Source organism: Notolepis coatsorum, assembly GCF_963971535.1.
Source record: "Notolepis coatsorum genome assembly, chromosome: 14".
Classification (NCBI taxonomy): Eukaryota; Metazoa; Chordata; class Actinopteri; order Aulopiformes; family Paralepididae; genus Notolepis; species Notolepis coatsorum.
In genome coordinates, this window is record NC_140178.1 from 13253938 (window position 1) to 13267582 (window position 13645).

The window sequence follows — 13645 nt, forward strand, 5'->3', positions numbered from 1 at the left end:
GTGAGCAGCTCTGGTGTTATATAGATATGGTGAGCAGCTCTGGTGTTATAGAGATATGGTGAGCAGCTCTGGTGTTATATAGATATGGTGAGCAGCTCTGGTGTTATATAGATATGGTGAGCAGCTCTGGTGTTATAGAGATATGGTGAGCAGCTCTGGTGTTATAGAGATATGGTGAGCAGCTCTGGTGTTATAGAGATATGGTGAGCAGCTCTGGTGTTATTATAGAGATATGGTGAGCAGCTCTGGTGTTATTATAGAGATATGGTGAGCAGCTCTGGTGTTATAGAGATATGGTGAGCAGCTCTGGTGTTATAGAGATATGGTGAGCAGCTCTGGTGTTATAGAGATATGGTGAGCAGCTCTGGTGTTATAGAGATATGGTGAGCAGCTCTGGTGTTATAGAGATATGGTGAGCAGCTCTGGTGTGATAGAGATATGGTGAGCAGCTCTGGGGTCAGACCAAGGAGGGGTTTGTAAATGAGTGTAAGCCAATGAATTTCTCATTGAGAGTGTAATGATGGCCAATTTACAGATGTTTTGGGTGAAATTCCTCTTTAAGATTTTTCATCTTTCCATTTTAACCTCATGTTCAAAAAAATTATAATAATAATTTTGTTTGGATCATATTAAAGGGTAAATAGATACAGTGCTGTATTGTATATGAGGCTAATGATTTCATTATAAGGGAAGAAATCTTAAACCGAAAAAGGTTCATACCTAATATGGCCATATTAGCAGCTACATGCTATATTTAGCCACTAAGTGATTTTTATCACCTCATCCTGTCATATTTCAGCAAGTTCATATTTCAGCAGGTTTTCACCTTACCTCATTTGTGTGAATGATGTAGGTGTGCATGTGTGTGTGTGTGTGTGTGTGTGTGTGTGTGTGTGTGTGTGTGTGTGTGTGTGTGTGTGTGTGTGTGTGTGTGTGTGTGTGTGTGTGTGTGTGTGTGTGTGTGTATATATTTGTGTGTTTGCATGTGCACGCGTGTATGCGATTATTACAGCTTGTGGCAAATACCTCAGAGGAAGCACATGCACTCCAATACACACACACACACACACACACACACACACACACACACACACACACACACACACACACACACACACACACACACACACACACACACACACACACACACACACACACACACACACACACACACACACACACACACACACACACACACACACACACACACACACACACACACACACACACACACAGAGAAACCACACCGGACGTAGCTCCGATGTCAACGCTGGAGCCTCCAGATGTCAGGGATCTGAACCTATTAGACGGCCCAGAGTGGAGTGATGGATGATCTCATCCTCACTAACATACCTCGGACGGGACAAACAAACCCAAACAACAAGGAGTGAGTCAGGATGTCGTCCGCGGCACGCAAGGTTTTAATGACGGGCTGCTTAGGCAACGCCGAGAAGACACATCAACAGTTCTCTCACTTCAAGTCTCTCCCTCAAGGTCTTTCTCCTTAAGTTTCTCCCTCAAGGTCTTTCTCCTTAAGTCTCTCCCTCAAGGTCTTTCTCCTTAAGTCTCTCCCTCAAGGTCTTTCTCCTTAAGTTTCTCCCTCAAGGTCTCTCTCACTTCAAGTCTCTCCCTCAAGGTCTTTCTCCTTAAGTTTCTCCCTCAAGGTCTTTCTCCTTAAGTCTCTCCCTCAAGGTCTTTCTCCTTAAGTCTCTCCCTCAAGGTCTCTCTCCTTAAGTTTCTCCCTCAAGGTCTCTCTCCTTAAGTCTCTCCCTCAAGGTCTCTCTCCTTAAGTCTCTCCCTCAAGGTCTCTCTCCTTAAGTCTCTCCCTCAAGGTCTTTCTCCTTAAGTCTCTCCCTCTAGGTCTTTCTCCTTAAGTCTCTCCCTCAAGGTCTCTCTCCTTAAGTCTCTCCCTCAAGGTCTCTCTCCTTAAGTTTCTCCCTCAAGGTCTCTCTCCTTAAGTCTCTCCCTCAAGGTCTCTCTCCTTAAGTCTCTCCCTCAAGGTCTCTCTCCTTAAGTCTCTCCCTCAAGGTCTTTCTCCTTAAGTCTCTCCCTCTAGGTCTTTCTCCTTAAGTCTCTCCCTCAAGGTCTCTCTCCTTAAGTCTCTCCCTCAAGGTCTTTCTCCTTAAGTCTCTCCCTCAAGGTCTCTCTCCTTAAGTCCCTCTCCTAAGTCTCTCCGTCAAGGTCTCTCTCCTTAAGTCTCTCCCTCAAGGTCTCTCTCCTTAAGTCTCTCCATCAAGGTCTCTCTCCTTAAGTCTCTCCCTCAAGGTCCCTCTCCTTAAGACTCTCTTTAAGTCTCTGACTCTAGGTAGTTCTCCTTAAGTCTCTCCTTAAGTCTCTGACTCAAGGTCTCTCTCCTTAAGTCTCTCCTTAAGTTTCCTTAAGTCTCTCTCCTTAAGTCTCTCTCCTTAAGTCTCTCCTTAAGTCTCTCCCTCAAGGTCCCTCTCGGGCTGAGGCTGTTCCACCATGTCAATACATTCCTTGGGAGCCGAAGTCTACTGTCTCTTCGGGGGGTTAGCCCTTCACTTGGGCGGATTTCTTCACTTGATCCTGTAGAAAAGGTCTTATCCCCCCCGTCCATGTTGTCCTCCTGAAGGGTCTCGTAGAGGCTGCTTGGAAAGCGGCTCCCAACGGCTTAGATTTTGTGGTCCTCGCCAAGCCGCGCACAGCGAGCCAAGGTAGCCCTGCTCATCACTGTAGCTCAGCCTGAACTACCTCTTCCAGTGGATTAAAGAAGTGAAACATAAAACAAAAAGAAACGTATCGCTTGTTGTATTTATAGGCAGACATCCGTTTGTCGCCGCGCCGTACCTTGAAGACGGGGCGACAGTGAGGTAGAGCGGTCGGAAGGTTCCCGGTTCGATTCCCGCTCCACCCGGGCAGCGTGTCAATGTGTCCTGGAGCGAGACACTTAACCCCTAATTGCTCTCGATGTGCAGGTTGGCACCTTGCATGGTTGCCTCCGCCATCGTTGTGCGAGTGAATGGGTCAATTTGGATAAAAGCGCTATATAAATCCACCATTTACCATTTTAAGAAAGAACGACAGCCGTTTTGGTGACGTGCCACTTGGTGAGATGAGACTGACTTCTGGGAGATGCGTGGAACTTGCACTGCTGGCCGACAAACGCCATTGTGTGGCACAGGGATTGGATACAGTTTGAGTGACTGTTTGTTCTACCAATTGAAAGTAACGTCTGGGGCTTTTTGTGAGGGAAGTGGCCCCGAAAATGTAAGGAGCCGAAACTGTGTTCTGAACAGCATTGTGGGCGGAGCTCCCGTTTGATTACATCATGTCAGAACGTTTGACCTCTCTACCAATGGTGACAAGCCACTGCCAGACATGACACAACAACTCACTTCAAAAGCAGTCATCTGACGAGACAATTGAGACACTGCAGCCTCTCTCAAAAAGCCATGTTTTTGTACAGATTCAGAACAAATGTAAACACATTATCCAATTTGGGAAAGAATTTAGTTTTTACCTCTTTTCGGAGAAGATTATGTCCTGTTTGTTTAACGGTTCTTTTGCCTAATAAGGGAAATGTTGACAATAGACTGAAAGTCCAAGCTTTTTGCATTGTACCCCAGACCACAGTTTGTTCAGACCTCGCATTGTGATTGTGGCTGAGCAACATTCCAATGGCGAGTGCCAAGATGCCCTGCTAATGCACTCGCAATGACTTTCGTTTATACACTTCCATCCTACCAACAAAAAGGTAAAGTTGGTTATCAATAAAATGATCAGTTTTCATAATCTAAAGCTGCACCGGCAGGTTTTTGAAAAGGAAACAATTACCTCTATAATAACTAGTTATAAATTACCTCTATAATAACTAGTTATAAATTACCTCTATAATAACTAGTTATAAATTACCTCTATAATAACTAGTTATAAATTACCTCTATAATAACTAGTTATAAATTACCTATATAATAACTAGTTATAGATGACCTCTATAATAACTAGTTATAAATTACCTCTATAATGACTAGTTATAAATTACCTACAGTATATAACAACTAGTTATACATTACATCTATAATAACTACTTATAAATGACATAAAAGACAATGGTCAATAAAATAAAATCTGAATATAGAAATATTAGGGAAAATAAACAGTGTAGACAATATAATTAACTCTGAATATAAAAACAGGAGAAATAAACAGTGTAAACAATATAATTAACTCTGAATATAAAGATATTCATTATACACAAGGTGGAGGTGAGTGTCCCTAACGTGACAGATGTAAAGTGACAGGGTGCCATAATGGTGACGTATCTGCCGTGGTGCTCGCTCCACCAGCGAAGAAGAAGAAGAAGAAGAAGAAGAAGAAGAAGAAGAAGAAGAAGAAGAAGAAGAAGAAGAAGAAGAAGAAGAAGAAGAAGAAGAAGAAGAAGAAGAAGAAGAAGAAGAAGAAGAAGAAGAAGAAGAAGAAGAAGAAGAAGAAGAAGAAGAAGAAGAAGAAGAAGAAGAAGAAGAAGAAGAAGAAGAAGAAGAAGAAGAAGAAGAAGAAGAAGAAGAAGAAGAAGAAGAAGAAGAAGAAGAAGAAGAAGAAGAAGAAGAAGAAGAAGAAGAAGAAGAAGAAGAAGTCTTTATTTGTCATGCAGATTAACACACACATGCGAGATGGGCGACCCACAGGAACACACACATGCACTGAGTCCCCGATGAAATGTCTCTCTGCACTTCCCAGCCCGTCGTCCTTCCCCCCAAGGGCAGCCGGGAGCAGATATGGGCTGCGGTGTGGGGCCGCACCCGGGGACCAATCCAGGTGCTCCTGTCCGTCTTCGTCAGGGACGCGACGGCGTCAGCGATCTGTTGTGCATGTTTTTCCATTGGGTTTATCTTATCGGGAGGGGGAAACCCTTGCGAGCACGGGGAGAACATTCCACACAGAAAGGCCCGGCGGGAGATACCTCACCTGGGTAACTGGCAACACGGCAACCTGGTCCCCAAGCAGGGAATCGAACCCAGGACCCGCAATTCACTGTATGCCCCGCATTTCACTGCATGCCCTGGTATGTATGTGACAAATAAACCTCTTGATTCTAGCTGTGAGGCGACAGTGTTAACCACTGCACCACCGTGCCACACACTGCGACCCAGTTCCACAGCAGACAGGCTTTGCTTCGTCTCAGAGACTCCCAGCCTGCAGCCAGACAGACAGGCTGCAGACAGACAGACAGACAGACAGGCTGCAGACAGACAGACAGACAGACAGGCTGCAGACAGACAGACAGACAGACAGGCTGCAGACAGACAGACAGACAGACAGACAGACAGACAGACAGACAGACAGACAGACAGACAGACAGACAGACAGACAGACAGACAGACAGACAGACAGACAGACAGACAGACAGACAGACAGGCTGCAGACAGACAGACAGGCTGCAGACAGACAGACAGACAGACAGACAGACAGACAGACAGACAGACAGACAGACAGACAGACAGACAGACAGACAGACAGACAGACAGACAGACAGACAGACAGACAGACAGACAGACAGGCCTCAGAGAGGAGCGCTGGAAACCACTAATAATAATGACACTCATAATAAGTTATACGCTTTCAAGGAAAAAATTCCTTTTCTTTTCTTTTCTTCGCTTTTATCCAAAGCGACTTACAGATTGTGAACGACGAGTCAGCTGGTGCGGTACATCTCTAAGGGTCAGCGGGATTGTCCTCGGCGTGTGAATGTGTGAGTGAATGGGTCAAATGTGAGGAACAAATTGTAAAGCGCTTTGGATAAAAGCTGCTATATAAATGCACCGTTTACCATTTATATGTACAGATATGGATATATAGTATCTACAGATGTGTAAAAAGGATTATATGCAGGTATGTACAGACAGATGTGGTTAGATAGGTACGGTAAGAATAAATAAATATATACGGTATATACAGCATTTTCACGAGAGAGGAGAAGTTGAGAAGCCTGAGAAGTTAAGTTGTTTTTGTTTGAAAAGGCAAGTCTTGTTTGAAAAGGCTTCCTTTGTGCCTCATCCCTTCAGCAGACCTCCCGTGGATCCCGCCCAGACACTCAATAGCAATAGGAAATACAGTATTGATGCACTTATGACGGCCCCAGCAACTGTCTTTCAATCTCTATTGATCTCACCGTGTTTCTGCAGTAATTCTGCCAAGGTATGGACATTGAATGCACGATAATACTGTGTATATTGACGTCAAAGTCTCCCTAGTAGCTGCTTTGAGGACACGTAATGGGTGTCAAGAAGTTCAAGCGCAAAGAGATGGAAGCTGTTTCCCTATAAAATACGCTGTTTGGCAAAAGCATGTCTTTCAGAGGGATATGTGAACCCTTGCACGGAGGAATCATATAAGTCTGTTTCGAAATATCTTGGACAGCCCATGTATTTGCAGTTGTTAAGTCAATCCAAATCACTTGGGAGTGTGAATGTGATATATCACAAGAAACTACTCAAACCTCTACGGTCTTTAACTATGAATGTACACAACACTCTAACTTACCATCTTTAGATAATAAAGTACTCGACCTCTACTGTCTTTAACTATGAACGAACACAACAGTCTAATTGACCATCTTTAGATAATAAAGTACTCAACCTCTACTGTCTTTAACTATGAATGTACACAACACTCTAACTTACCATCTATAGATAATAAAGTACTCAACCTCTACTGTCTTTGTCTATGAATGTACACAACACTCTAACTTACCATCTATAGATAATAAAGTACTCAACCTCTACTGTCTTTAACTATGAACGAACACAACACTCTAACTTACCATCTATAGATAATAAAGTACTCAACCTCTACTGTCTTTAACTATGAACGAACACAACAGTCTAATTTACCATCTATAGATAATAAAGTACTCAACCTCTACTGTCTTTGTCTATGAACGTACACAACACTCTAACTCACCATCTTTAAATGATAAAGCTTGAAAACATTGTTCCTCTGAAAACGTAAAAAAACTGAGTTATGTGTTTCTTCCTCAGAGGTACTCAATGACACTATGAGTTATGGAAGGTAATTCCAGTTTAGTTACAAATGATTTAAACTCTACACATGCTATGCACTCAACAAGGGTCAGAACGATACAGCTAAATTAAAAACTCACTATACATATCTTAAGGACCTATTCAAACGCGTTTATCATACTGTATAGCTACACCGACCGACCTCCAGTGACATAAACAACTCAACGTGACCATTTTCCCAAATGGATTCGACCGGATTAGGCTCCAGACAGTAGCAGATGTTGACTATAATAGTGGCAGCCCGTTCAAAAGGGTTTTTGCGACTGAGCCTTCAGTGGCAACAAGATACCCTCAAGTTCAAGGTTTGGAGGCGATTGGGAGTCCCCCCAGGGGGGGGGGGGAATGTCCTGAATGGAAAAGTAGCCCATTATTTCAGCCTGAGAACAGGTGCTCTCAACAAAGAGCCATGCATCACCGCCATCCTCCGAGGATTCCGCGCGGAAATATCAAGGTCCAGGAATTTACTATGTGACATTTTGAAAGGAGCGCCGCGTTGGATCGAGCGCGGTGTGTGCGAGTCGAAACCGGTGAAGCCATTTAAGGAAGCGTGTATTCTAAAATGAAAAACCAAAAAAAAACGTCTCTTCCACCTCTGCGCAGGTTAATCTGTCACCTCTTGAAGACGATGATTGCTCGGCCGCAATCAAAATGTTATTCCGATCCTGACGTGTGTGACGGATTGCGCTCGTTACCGTAATTACCGGCGTGTTTGCACAACCGCGGTGATAATAATGTTTTCGTCGTTCTTTTCTTTCCCCCCCCCCCCCCTGTTCTTTTATTTGCGTCCTGTCAAAACGCAGCATTTCAAATTCATTTCACAACCATGATGATGGACGGTCTCAGGTCTCTCCGGGACGGCCCTGAATATTCCGAAGCGCGTAAAAAAAAAAACGGAAAAACTAAAAAAGAAAGATTCTCTCCGACAGTTAAACACTATACCATGTACGCCGGCGCTCGCTGCCAGTGATTTGATCTCGACCGCTCATCCGGCATTTATTGTTTTTATTCGGAGGGAGAGAGCAGCATGTCAGCAATTGCTCTGAGGTCACAGGAAAGCAGTTGGCGGCGGGGGCCAAGAAAAATCTCCCTGAGCAAAGCTCCGTCTGGGTGGAGGTCCTCCATAAAGACACATTATAATGCTCCACGTCTCTCTCTCCACCGGCCGCTCCGTCTCCCAGAAAACCCTCGTGCTTTTGTTTCGAACATTCCTGACGTGCTCTGCCTCTCTCACACCTCTCTCATCCCGCCCGCTTGTCCAGGAGTGGAGAATCTTGGCACATCTCAGATTCTCCTCTCTAGATCTCTTAATAAGCATAGGTGGCCTTAGCTGAGTCTCACCCGTTTCCACTGAAACGGGCCCCACTCGCTAGCAGGCCCCCCCCCCCTCCCTCCCCAGTTTGGCGAAGAGAACGCACCCTGGATTGATAAAGCAAATAATGCGTGCACTGTGCCAAGATAAGATAAGATATTCCTTTATTGATTTATTGAAATTCATAACTGATGTGCTGTGGAAACGCTTGAAAAGGCACATCACAGACATGGAAAGATGTTTACCGACGGGGTCTTTCCACCTTGTGGAAGAAACCTTGCTCCGGACATAAATCAAGTCATGTAAATCTCCGGGGACTAGTTGAGCTGCGTCGTGGTGAGTTTGGCACAGTGGCTACAGTACAATAGCGTCCCGCCTTACGTGCAAATGAGCTTGGGTTCCGATTGTGATTCTGGGTGAGGTAGAATATAATGCATCATATCTTCCTTCAGAGGCCTCAGAATTTGATGTTTCGTTCGGTACTTGATATGGAAGATTTAATGGTTGAAAGGTTGAAAGGTTGAAAAGTTGAAAAGTTGAAAGGTTGAAAGGTTGAAAGGTTGAAAGGTTGAAAAGTTGAAAAGTTGAAGAGTTGAAAAGTTGTTCATGTAAGATAAGACTTTAGGGTTGAAAAGTTGAAAAGTTGCTAATGTGAGATAAGGGCCCCATATTTGATCTTGACCCGGGCCCCCTGAAGAAGAACCTTAAGGCCGCCTCTGATCTCAAGAATCTCTCTCTATTTTTAAATAAACGCTCCCTGCGCGTACATTAGAGAGAGGGGGCACAAGCCATCACTCCTCACCCCTCTTCACCTCGACTGACCCGCAACCTGTTTCTTCCCCAGCCCCTCTCCCTTCCCCCGTCCCACAAAGCGATCAAACCCTGCCCCCCTCGCCTCCCCCCCCGCGCCCCTCCACGTCGCCGGGTAGCCACTGCTTATTCTCTAGGCCAGGGGGCCTTGGTCCTCTCTGACAGGCCTGAGCAGGGAGTCTTTGATCCGGGGGGCTGAGCCTGAGATGACACAGAGCCCCCCGTGTGGTCGCTCCCTCCGCCCCCCGGGGACATCTCTGTCACCACCACCACCACCACCGCCACACACTGACACTATGGGACAAGGTCACAGGGCGGGTGGCGGGTGGCGGCTGGTCGGAACACACATGTTCCTCCACAGTTCTACAGGTGGCAGTTCTTTGTGAACAAGCGGAGAGAGAGAAACCTGAAGACCCACCAGAGTGTTGATTTTCAATTCGGTGAATTCAGGAAGTGGACTTTCTTTTTCTAACAAAAGGCTGTACTGCTATCCAGCCTATTGACGAGACATTTATAACGGGTCGTCTATCATCGGCGAGAAAATGGCCATTTCCGTTGACATTTTGAATGGGTTTGAGTTGAAAGTGAGGCGATCCCATCCCTGCTCGGAGCCTTAAAGGGGTTGTTTGGATTTGTGGACATAAGTGGTATAATACTTGTTAAAGTATTGTTCTAAACTAGAGAGAGCCGGTATAAAATCAGGGGAATTTGTGTCTCCAATATCACAAAGGCAAGAACAAATATAAAAAGTAGATGTATATCTGTTAAAGGGGTAAAACTATGGAATAACGGTGACTGACAACAAATTCAAAATGTGTAGTTCGATACATACATTTAAGAAATTATTCAAATATAAGGTGATGCATAAATATAAAACCTTATTATAATCCTAATTATATTTTATTATAACATAACTGTATTAGAATCGTGACAAAAATACGTTTTGGATATTACTGTATAAACTGTATACACTAAAACTATGAAACTTTCATAACCTTTTGTTTTAGTTTTTGCAAAATTATGTACTGAATTATGTATATATATATATTTTTTTTTTTTATAATAATAATGTAATGTAAAAAGGGTAGGCAATATAAGCCTCGTTTTCTTTTTTCTTTCCTACTACTATTTTACTATTGCTTTGTAAAAGAAGACCGAAATAAAACCATTCATTCATAATACTTGTTGTAGTATAGCTCAGTCATGTCCTGTGGGCGGAGCTCTGGCCTGGCTCCAAGAGAACTGGGACGACAGGCAGCAGACGGGGTCACGAGACAAAAAAGAATCCATACCATAACATGCAGGCAAAGGTGTCAACTGTAAACCATCTACAGTAGCACAGAAAACCTCCTAATTACTGTACTGTGTAGGGCTGTACCGAATGTCTTTTTTTTTTTTAAACATTCGAAGCTGCTATTGAAGTATTCGAACGAAGCTTCGAATGTCTGTCGTCATATTTTATGACATAATCCAAATAAAAAAAAAATTATTTAAATATAAATATCCTCAAAATAAATCCTCAATTTGAATAAATTGATTAATCTGATTAAATGAGTCTTTTTTTAAAAATTAAATTAACTTTCTTTAATGAATTTAACTCATCAGTTTCGTCAACATAAATAATCGAATAAGGGCACGGTTGGTACGAAAGTGAAGGTGGCGTCTTGATGGAGCGCCGAGTGCCGAGTGCCAAGCGGATGCAGATAGGCTACATCATTTATGATAAATGTTTTATTAAAAATGTTGACGAGTCATATACTATAATAGTATAATACTATAATATTAGTGTAGCCTAATCTTTATCTGCAACTGTGAAGAAAACCCCCATTGGTTGTATATATAAAAAAAAGAAAAACAAATATTCTTAAATTTTTTTATTCAAATGTTGATTTAGAATTCGAATGTCAACATTATGAATGAAGCTTCGAACTATTCGGTACAGCCCTACACAGAGTGTGTGCTGGTTCCCTATAGACTAGCTTAGCGCAAATGAATGGAAGTGGATACGGACCACTAGCCTAGCTTAAGACTCCGGGAGAAGTGTTTTAGTGGTCCGTATCCACTTTCATTCATTTGTGCCAAGCTAGGCTATAGCTTGCAGCCGGATAGCTTTCTACTGAATGCACAGAGGGGAAATTTGTATCTCTCTTCTTGTCCCACCCCATAATGTTGGCATTATGGAGAGAAAGAAAGAAACATTTAATTTCTTTCAACAGAAAGAAACATTTCATGCAAAGTATTCTGTATTTCTGTATGACAAATAATGAAAAAACTTGGAACTTGAACTTGGCGTGTTCTTTTTTTTTATCCACTTTTTCTCCCATTTTCTATATTTTCTCCCATCCCAATTTCGTATCATCCAATTCAACCCTCCCCTGTCACGGACGCTGTTTCTTGCCTCCCACAAGCCGGCTGCAATGTGGACTAAGTCATACATAGCACAAGTCCCCTCCGGTACTTGAGGTAACAGCAGTCGCATCTTTTCACCTGCGCAGCTCGATCTCTCAGTGTCGAGGAGTAGCGCGTGGGAGGCTCACGCTGCCCCCGACACTTCCTGATTCTACTGCGCAGGCGCACCAACCGACCTGTAGGAGGCGCTGTCCACAACGCCCGATCCCCACCCATCAGTTTCCCACCCCCTAATACGGCCAATGTGTATTAGTATGAACGACCAGCTAAACTGAAAGCAATGTGGAGCGCTGGGCTCGAACAGGCAAGCCCAGCGTCTCTGCATTCGTGGCGAGCGCCTTGACCACTATGCCACGTAGCCGCCCCTAACTTGGCGTGTTCTTTTAACACAATCAAATATAGCTCAAACAAATATCGAATTTGATTAAAGGTGCTGTGCCATCTGCTGCCGTCTGGTCAGTAACATGGGTCTCTCGGTCCCTCCACTCTGCAGTAAACACAAAATATATTCTCTGGTATCCTGTTCCCATTTTATTTTTTATTATTTTTTATTGATCTTTTTCCCCCTCCATTTTCCTCCGATTTTCTCCCATCCCAATGTTAGTCGTTATGCCAATTCCCAATCCCCTTCCTGGTCGCTGCGCACTTACCCCCCACAGTCGGTCTGGGAGAGTGGAGGCTATCACGTGCTTCCTCCGACACACCAAATCAACCGCTTCTTTTCACCTGGCAGCGCGGATTCTCACTGAGAGGGCGTAGCGTGTGGAAGGATCACACTATCCCACTCAGGTCCTATCTGCGCTTAGCAGGCGCCCCGACCGAACTGTAGGAGTCGCTGTTTACAACGACCCGGACTCACCCCGCCAGCTTCTCCCACCCTCTAATACAGCCAATTGTATTAGTGTGAACGGCCAGCCAAGCTGGTGACAACCCCGGAGCTGTGAGCTGGATTCGAACAGGCGAATCCAGCCGCTCCGGGGTTGGTGACGAACGCAATCTCCGCTACGCCACCTGACATCCTGTTCCCATTTTAACCAATCAGGAGAGAGAACTCCACACTGCAAAAATGGTCTGACAAAAAAAAAGAAAAGAAAAAAATGTTAAGCAAATAATGTGCTTGAAACAAGCTAATTTGGCTTGGTAAGATTTCTTGAAATAAATTCAAATATATCTAGGGTTCTCTCTCCTGATTGGAGAACGGGATACCATGAAATGTATTTTCTGTTGACTGCAGAGCGGAGGGGCTGTTACTGACTGTTACTGACCAAACACTCTATATCAGTGATGGCTGTCAGAATGTAGAGCTATTTCACACTTATTTTAACAACAAAAAAACATGTAGCTACACACTTTAATTCCAAAATGGTGGGAGGAACTTCCCACCACAGTCAGGACAGCCGAAAAACCGACCAATCTTTCACTGTTGACTAAAAACACACTTCTTCAATATCTGAAATGAAAGAAGAAGAAAAAAAACTTCTTACTGTCTTCTACTATCATGCACTCTTCCACTAAATAATCTACCTTACCTATATTACTACTACTATGCTAATATGTCTCTATGCACTCAACACTGCAACGCCCAAATTTCAACACAGTTTGATCAACATTGTTACTAAGCTGAAAGAGTTGTACCCTTAGTTCCTGCTGACCTGTTGTAGAGAACCTGTAAGTCGCTTTGGATAAAGGCGTCAGCTAAATTACTAAATGTAAATGTGATGTACAGACATTCCAGTCTGTGGAATGCTCTGCCTGACCATCTGAGAGCACCACAGAACGTGGATGGTTTTAAAAAGGGCCTCAAAACACTTTTTAATTTAAGCCTTTTGTTGATTTTTATCTATAGTTTTCACTCCACACATTTTATGTTCTTTTACTCTTTTACTAGTTTTAGCCCTTCTTATTTCATGTTATTTTACTCTTTTACTAGTTTTATCCCTTCTTATTTCATGTTATTTTACTCTTTTACTAGTTTTATCCCTTCTTATTTCATGTTCTTTTACTCTTTTACTAGTTTTAGCCCTTCTTATTTCATGTTATTTTACTCTTTTACTAGTTTTAGCCCTTCTTATTTCAT

The 13645-nt window shown here is 43.4% G+C and overlaps 1 pseudogene across 1 annotated transcript in view; it reads left to right on the forward strand.

Annotated features, from left to right (window-relative positions):
• Window positions 1-1397: 1397 nt before the first annotated feature.
• The window catches only part of LOC311240422 (rho GTPase-activating protein 44-like), a 72933-nt pseudogene continuing 60685 nt past the window's right edge, over window positions 1398-13645 (forward strand). The window contains exon 1 of the transcript XR_014621101.1: window positions 1398-1494. The product of XR_014621101.1 is annotated as a rho GTPase-activating protein 44-like (transcript). The remainder of the gene's footprint in view (window positions 1495-13645) is intronic.